The 6,710-nt window shown below is 45.1% G+C and overlaps 1 pseudogene; it reads left to right on the top strand.

Annotated features, from left to right (window-relative positions):
- Positions 1–1,305: 1,305 nt before the first annotated feature.
- LOC110200751 (olfactory receptor 5A1-like) lies at positions 1,306–2,339 on the top strand (annotated as a pseudogene).
- The last annotated feature ends 4,371 nt before the right edge of the window (positions 2,340–6,710 follow it).

The following is a 6,710-nucleotide window of genomic DNA, read 5'->3' as shown; positions in this document are numbered from 1 at the left end:
CCTTCCAGCTCTGACCTTTTATGTCCTGAGGTCAGAATCATAGAATCTAAGAGCTGAAAGGGATCCCAGAGGCCATACAATCCAACCTTCACTTGACCAAGAACCCCACCTTCCATCTTTAGTATTTTTCAGTCTGAGACCTCTTACAGCTCTGTTGTTTTATTTTCTGCATTCCAAGTTCCTACTCAGTTTTTCTTTTCTGTGCTCTGTATTCTAACATTCCAGGATTCTGGTAGGGTGGTGATGCAGCTCTAGCAGTGCGCTGAAGAACAGAGAGAGGTTACTGGCTTACGATCTCTCCATTCTTCTTGCCTGGGATGACACAATACTTGCCATTTCACCTTCAGTGTTTTGTTTTCAGGGCTGCTGAGTGAAAGCCTCAATATTATTCTAAACTTAAGACTACTCTCTTTAATTTGAAAGGATGTCCATTTCCACCTGCTTACATTTGCATGTTGATTCCACGGCTTGGAGGACAAGACACCTCAGATGTCTGAAGCCTGACAAGGACTGTCTGTGATGACAAGAAATGGTAAATTGCTCCCAGCCATTTCATTTCTTGCCAAATGACTTTCCTTAATGAGGAAAGGATTTACTTCCAACCGGTTGGAAGAGGAGCCAGACTTGTTCTGCTGGGCCCCACAAGGCAGATCAGAAACAATGGAAGGTACAAAGAAGTAAATGTAGGCTGGAAAATCTTCCTAACGACTAGAGCTGAGTAATAGAAGAATGGGTGGCCTCAGGAGGTAACAGTTTCCCCATCATTCGATGTCTTCCTGCACAGACCGCATGACCACTTGTCAGGTATGTTACAGCAGGGCTTCCTTTTGGGGGGGGGATGGGTTGGACTAAATGATTGATGAGGTCTCTTCTAATTTTGAATTTCTGTGACTCTGTGATCTGTCACAACCACTTCCAGGGACTAACTTTCAAAATTAAGGCTTACACGAGTTGCCAAGAGGTTATTTGGAACAAGTACAATACAGAACTGCCTTTAATGATGTTGTTAATGACAATGGAGATGATTAGGCTGGTGCCAGTTACCCAACAAAGTGGCACTGGGTAAAATTTGGACCTTATTTACTTTAGCATAAATGCAAGTGACCCAAGAATCAGATTTACACTAGTGCCTGAAAATTGGCTCATGAAATGCCACAAACTACCTGCCGTATGGGGTGGGAGATTTGAATAGTTGACCTCCAAGGTCCCTTCCAACTCTAAGATCCTGTAATTCTATGATAGCCTGTTCCTTCATTGGGATCACCATTGTTAGGAAATTTTTGGTAGGCACTAGAAAGATGATTTATGGCCACGGGTAGAAATACCACAACAGTGACCAGATTTCTTCTTCTGGGATTCACTGAGCATCCAGAGCTTCAGGTCTTCCTTTTTGTGCTGTTCCTAGGAATCGACCTCATGACTCTAGCTTGGAATCTGTCCCTCATCATCCTGATCAGGATCGAGTCCCATCTGCATTCCCCCATGTACCTCTTCCTCAGTAATTTATCCTTCGTTGATACACTTCCTCTATTGCCCCCAAGATGCTCTATGACTTCTTCAGGGAGCAAAAGACCATCTCCTTTGTGGGCTGTGCTGCTCAGCTGTTTGTCTTCATTGGGATGGGGGACACAGAGTACTGCCTTCTGGCAGCCATGGCGTATGACCGATACATTGCCATTTCCAACCGACTGCTCTATGCAGCTGTCACGTCCCACTCCATTTGTGTGAAGATGGCTATGGCAGCATATGTTGGGGGAGTCTTCACTGGCTTAGCCCAAACCATCTCTGTATTTCATCTCCACTTCTGTGGGCCAGATGTAATTAATCACTTCTTCTGTGATATTCCTCCCCTGTTGACCCTCTCCTGTTCCAGTATTCTCCTCAGTCAAGTGGTGAACTTCACTGTTGTGTGTATGGTTGGGGGGGCATCAGCCACTATTGTCTTGGTCTCTTATGTGTATATCATTGCAACCGTTGTGAAGATCCATTCATCCAGAGGATGAGCAAAGGCTTTTAACACCTGCACCTCTCATCTGATGGCTGTGGTTCTCTTTTATGGCTCTGGACTTTTTGCATACCTCCACCCTAATGCCAGGCACTCACAAAACCAAGATAAAGTGGTATCCATGTTCTACGGAGCCGTGATTCCCATGTTAAACCCCATCATCTACAGTTTGAGAAACAAAGAGATCAGAGATGCACTGGAGAAGCTCAAGGAGAGAAGGCAGATGTGCATGTGCGCCTCCTTTCCTTGTACCAATGACCTCAGGTTACTCCATGTTGCAGGAGCCCATCTCTTCAACATCAGTTTTCTCCTAAAGATGTTTCTGGAACCTTGAATCATGGAACAGCATAATCTTAGTAGCATCAACATCACGGGTCATGCAGAAGTCAATGTAAAGAAAAATGGTATATGTAGGTAGGCTTTAGCTTATTCCCATCAATGATAAGCACATAATAAATGGCATAAAAGACATAAGGTTACATATGATTGGAAAGAGAGGTGGGCTAATTATAAAGGGAGAGGGAAGGCTAACAGATGGACTGTCCAATTTTGTGTCCATGGAACACTGAATGAATAAATTAAAAAGCATTTATTAAACACTTGACATGTGTAAAGCACTGTGCTATGTACTTAGATACATTTTTTAAGTGAACACAATCTCTGCCTTGGAAGTACTTTCATCCCAACAGGGGGAGATAACACATACAGGGGAGTGGTGATTAAAGAAAGGTATTGGGTTTGGAAAGTTGCTGGGTTGATGGGTGAAGTCATATTGGAGTAGACTGATACATTCTGTCCATGAGTAATGGCAGAACTAGAGAATGTATGTATGTGGAGGGGAGAGAGGTGGCATGACTGGTCTGATTACTGAGCCTGTCCTGGGGCTCATCAGTCATGCCAGGGTAGGAGTTCCAGAAACAAAACCCTCCTCTCCTTCCCTTCCATGTCCATGGCTAGTGTCAAGGAAGGAAGCATTTATTAAGTGCCTGCTGTGTACCAGGTATATGTCAAGCACTTTACAAATATCTTTTTGACCTTCTGGTTCTTCCTCTGTAAAATGAGGAGGTTGGATTAGATGAGGCCCAACATTATGTTCCAAGGTTCCTTCCAGTTCTAGCACCCTCAGGTATATTTTCAAAGCTCCCTTCCAGGTGTGACATCCTCTACTCTTTGCTCAGATAGAAATCAAGATTAACACACTCCTGTTAGAGAATTTTGCTGCTGAGTCATTTCAGTCACGTCCAACTCTTCATGGCCCCATTTGGGATTTTCTTGGTGAAGATATTGGAGTGGTTTGCAATTTCCTTCTCCAGTTAGAGAGTTTACCTTGGGAAAAGGATATGACTGACATGAAGGGAAATAATGATAGAGTCTGGGGAATAGGACTTAAAGGAAGAACAATCCAACCAATAGTTCATGGTGACGTGTTAGATAAAGAGAAGCCAGTTAGTGGGAAGAGCAACATAGGAGGGCTGCATTCTACCCCAGTGCCATGTGTGTCCTTGGTCAAGGACTTCTGGACTTGCTAGTGCAACGTCATCATAGGACCATAGACTTGGATCTGGAAGGAACCTTAGAAGTCATCAAATCCAATCCCCTCATTTCACAGATGAGGAAACTGAGGCACAGAGAAATTAAGTGACTTGCCCAGGATCATATAGCCAGTGTTTAAGATGGGTTTTGAACCCAGTTCTTCCTGACTTGTAGTCCAGCTTTCTGAACACTGCTTCACGGTTACTCCCTAAATAAATGTGTTATTATTATTACCATGTTTTTTGCCTCTCTGGGCCTCAGGTTCCAAATATGCAAAGTGTGGAGGATGGACTGCAAGATCTTTAAGGTCCCTCTTCATTCTAATATTTCATATTATTTCTTCGAAGGTCTCTCTCATCTCTGATATTCCATGTTCCATGTTTTAATATCCCTTCCAGATCTGATGGCCTGTGTTCTAAGGCCCTTTCCAGCTCAACCATTCCATAACACCTCAAAACTGAGAAGGCTGTAGAGCTTGTCTTGTTCGCCCTCAGCCACCCCTTTCTCTCCCCCAGTAAAGCTTCCCAGGAGGCTGCCTGCCCTCTCTACACTTCTCAAAACCAGCTCTCAGGAAAGGCCCTGTTATCAGGGCCTTTATTCTTTGTTATGAATTCCCAGTCATTGATCACCCCTCCCACAGGGATATTTTCTCTAACTCTGATCTCTGATTGTGGAAGGAACAGATGGGGCAGTGGAATAGCATCTTGGTTGTGGGTGCACAACAAAGGAGCCCAGGGGGTTCAGATAAATTCAGAAAAAAATCCTGTAATAGGAACATATCCCAAAACTCTCAGGTAGAAGCAATCCCCAAGGACGTGACAGAGGCCTACAGGAAGGCAACAGCAGATAAGCTGCTGGCAAGGAGATAAAAGCAGTCTGAAGGACTTCCCAGAAGTCTCTGAAACTCCCCATCAAAGTCCTAAGATTATCTTTACAGATTCCTTGCCCCAAAGAGCACTGTTGTGTCCCAGAGTATTATAACCTGGTGTACCTCTAGATCGGTGAGCCTGGTTCATTCAAACTCCCCAGGGCTGTTCCATTGGGTCTTGGCTTCCAGCAGGCCCAGTCAGTGCCGCTCAAGTACTGAGTCAATTCAAGGCTCCCCAGTTCTGCCAGTATCCTGACCCACATGGGAAGAGTGCTGAACTAGAAGCCGGTTGATCTATTCTGGCATTGTCACTAACTTTGTGCTGGTCCCTTACCCTCTTTGTCCCTCAGTTTTCTCTTCCCTATATTGGGTAGACTAGATATATGATCTCCCAAGAACCTTCCAGCTCTCAAAGAATTTGGTTCTGTGGCTTTGTGTTCTAGTGTTAAAGAGATTTCAGAAAACATGTAGAACTTGGGGGAGGCTTGGGAGTGGGTAGGAAAGGAATCCTTCTCCAATCTTCAAACTCACTACTTTACTTATGCATTGAGGGCAGTCCCAACAAGATGGTGGGATAAAGAAAAAGGTAGAGTGATAATGGGAGAGAAAAAGAGAAAGAAGAAAGAGAGTTATAGAGGGACAAAGAGAGGGAAAAGAGGAAAGAAATCCCCAAATGGGAACACGAAGAGTCAGACCCAGCTGAAACGACTGAAAACTTAAGCAAGGCACTTCCCCATCTCTGGACCACAGTTTCCTCATCTGTAAAATGAAGGGGTCAGACTAGTGCGTATCCTGGCCTTGGGAAAAGTCTGAACTTGGAGTCAAAAGATCTGGTTTCACCTGCCAGGTCTGTTGGTTAAATTCTGAAATTGGCTTTCCTCATCTGTCAAATAAGGATAGTAATAATAATTTACATTTGTAGAGCTGGGAAGGCCCTGGTTTAAGGGGTATAGGTCTAACTCTTGTCTCTGTCATCTGTGTGATTCTGAACAAGTCATTGCACCTCTCTGGGCCTCCTCTGTAAAATGAGGGAGGGCATGACTAGATAACTTTTCATGTCCCTTCCAGCTCTAGATTGGTGATCCTATACAATATTTTAAGGTTTCACAATCTCTTCCTCACACACACTCCTGTATCAATGGTATTATACCCATTTTACAGATGAAGACACTGAGGATCTGAAAGATTCATAGTCTCAGGGCTGGGAGAGACCTTAGAAGTCATCAAGTCCAACCTCCTCCTTTTACAGAGGAGGAAACCAAGGCACCACAGAGTGAAATGGTTTGCCCAGTATAATATATCTAATAGAGGAAGAAGGGGGGGGTTCCAACCCAAGTCCTCTGACTCTCCACCCTTTGCACTGTTCTATGCTGCCTCTTGGTAAGTGAAATGGCTCACTCATGAGCGTACAGTGTCTGAGACAGGATCCAAACCTGGTGCTCTAGCCATTAGGCAACACTGCCTTCAGTTAGCTAATTCACAGGGTACTTGTGAAGACTCATTGAGGTAAGGTATGCAAATGGGAGCTGCTGCTACTTAAGATTAACGGCCTAAGAACCGCATCACTCCTCTCCTGGACCTGGTGGCTGTGTGGTATGAACCCTCCCTGTTCCAAGGAAACAGATGCCCTGGTCTGTCCCCACAATGAAAAGAGCATCTGTGGATGCGCTGGTTGGCCTGAGGAAATGGCAAGCCAACGAACTGGTTCCCCTCTCTCTGCGGCTTTCCTGGGTGAGTACCTCCTTCCTGCCAGCTGGAGAGGAAGGCACCCCACGCAGCTGGGGTGGCCCACCAGCACTGAGGCTGCATTCAGAAGCCGAGCCAGCCATTGCCTTGGACTTCTTTTCCACGATGCAGACTCAAGACATTATGAGCCAGATCTGGGTTTACTAAGAGGTGCTGTGGAGTAGTGGGAAGAAAGTTGGCCTCAGAATCAGAAAGACCTGAGTTCAGGTGCTGACATGGACCCAGACTTTCTTGTGACCCTGGGTAAATCACTTACACTCTCAGTGTCCCCCAGGCAGCTCCCAAAGACCTTATGTCATCACCAGTGGAAAGCTTCCACACCAAGAACTCACCACACCAGTGAAATCACAGGTCTAGACCAAACAACAATAACAAAGAGGCCCACGCACAATCTCAAAAACTGACTCAACGGTAGGCAAGGCAAACTTTTGGAACATCCTCATACATCATCCTCATCGATTCCAGAAACATTTATTGAGGGCTATTTGCTAAAAAGAAGCTTCACGTGGCTTCGGCAGCCTGAGGATAGCAGAGATGGGAGACCATGGAAGCCCAGAA

This window comes from Phascolarctos cinereus, unplaced genomic scaffold (assembly GCF_003287225.1).
Source record: "Phascolarctos cinereus isolate Bilbo 61053 unplaced genomic scaffold, phaCin_HiC Scaffold_9;HRSCAF=440, whole genome shotgun sequence".
Lineage (NCBI taxonomy): Eukaryota > Metazoa > Chordata > Mammalia > Diprotodontia > Phascolarctidae > Phascolarctos > Phascolarctos cinereus.
Note: the sequence above shows the minus strand (reverse complement) of the source record. Positions and strands in the feature narration are given on the sequence as shown.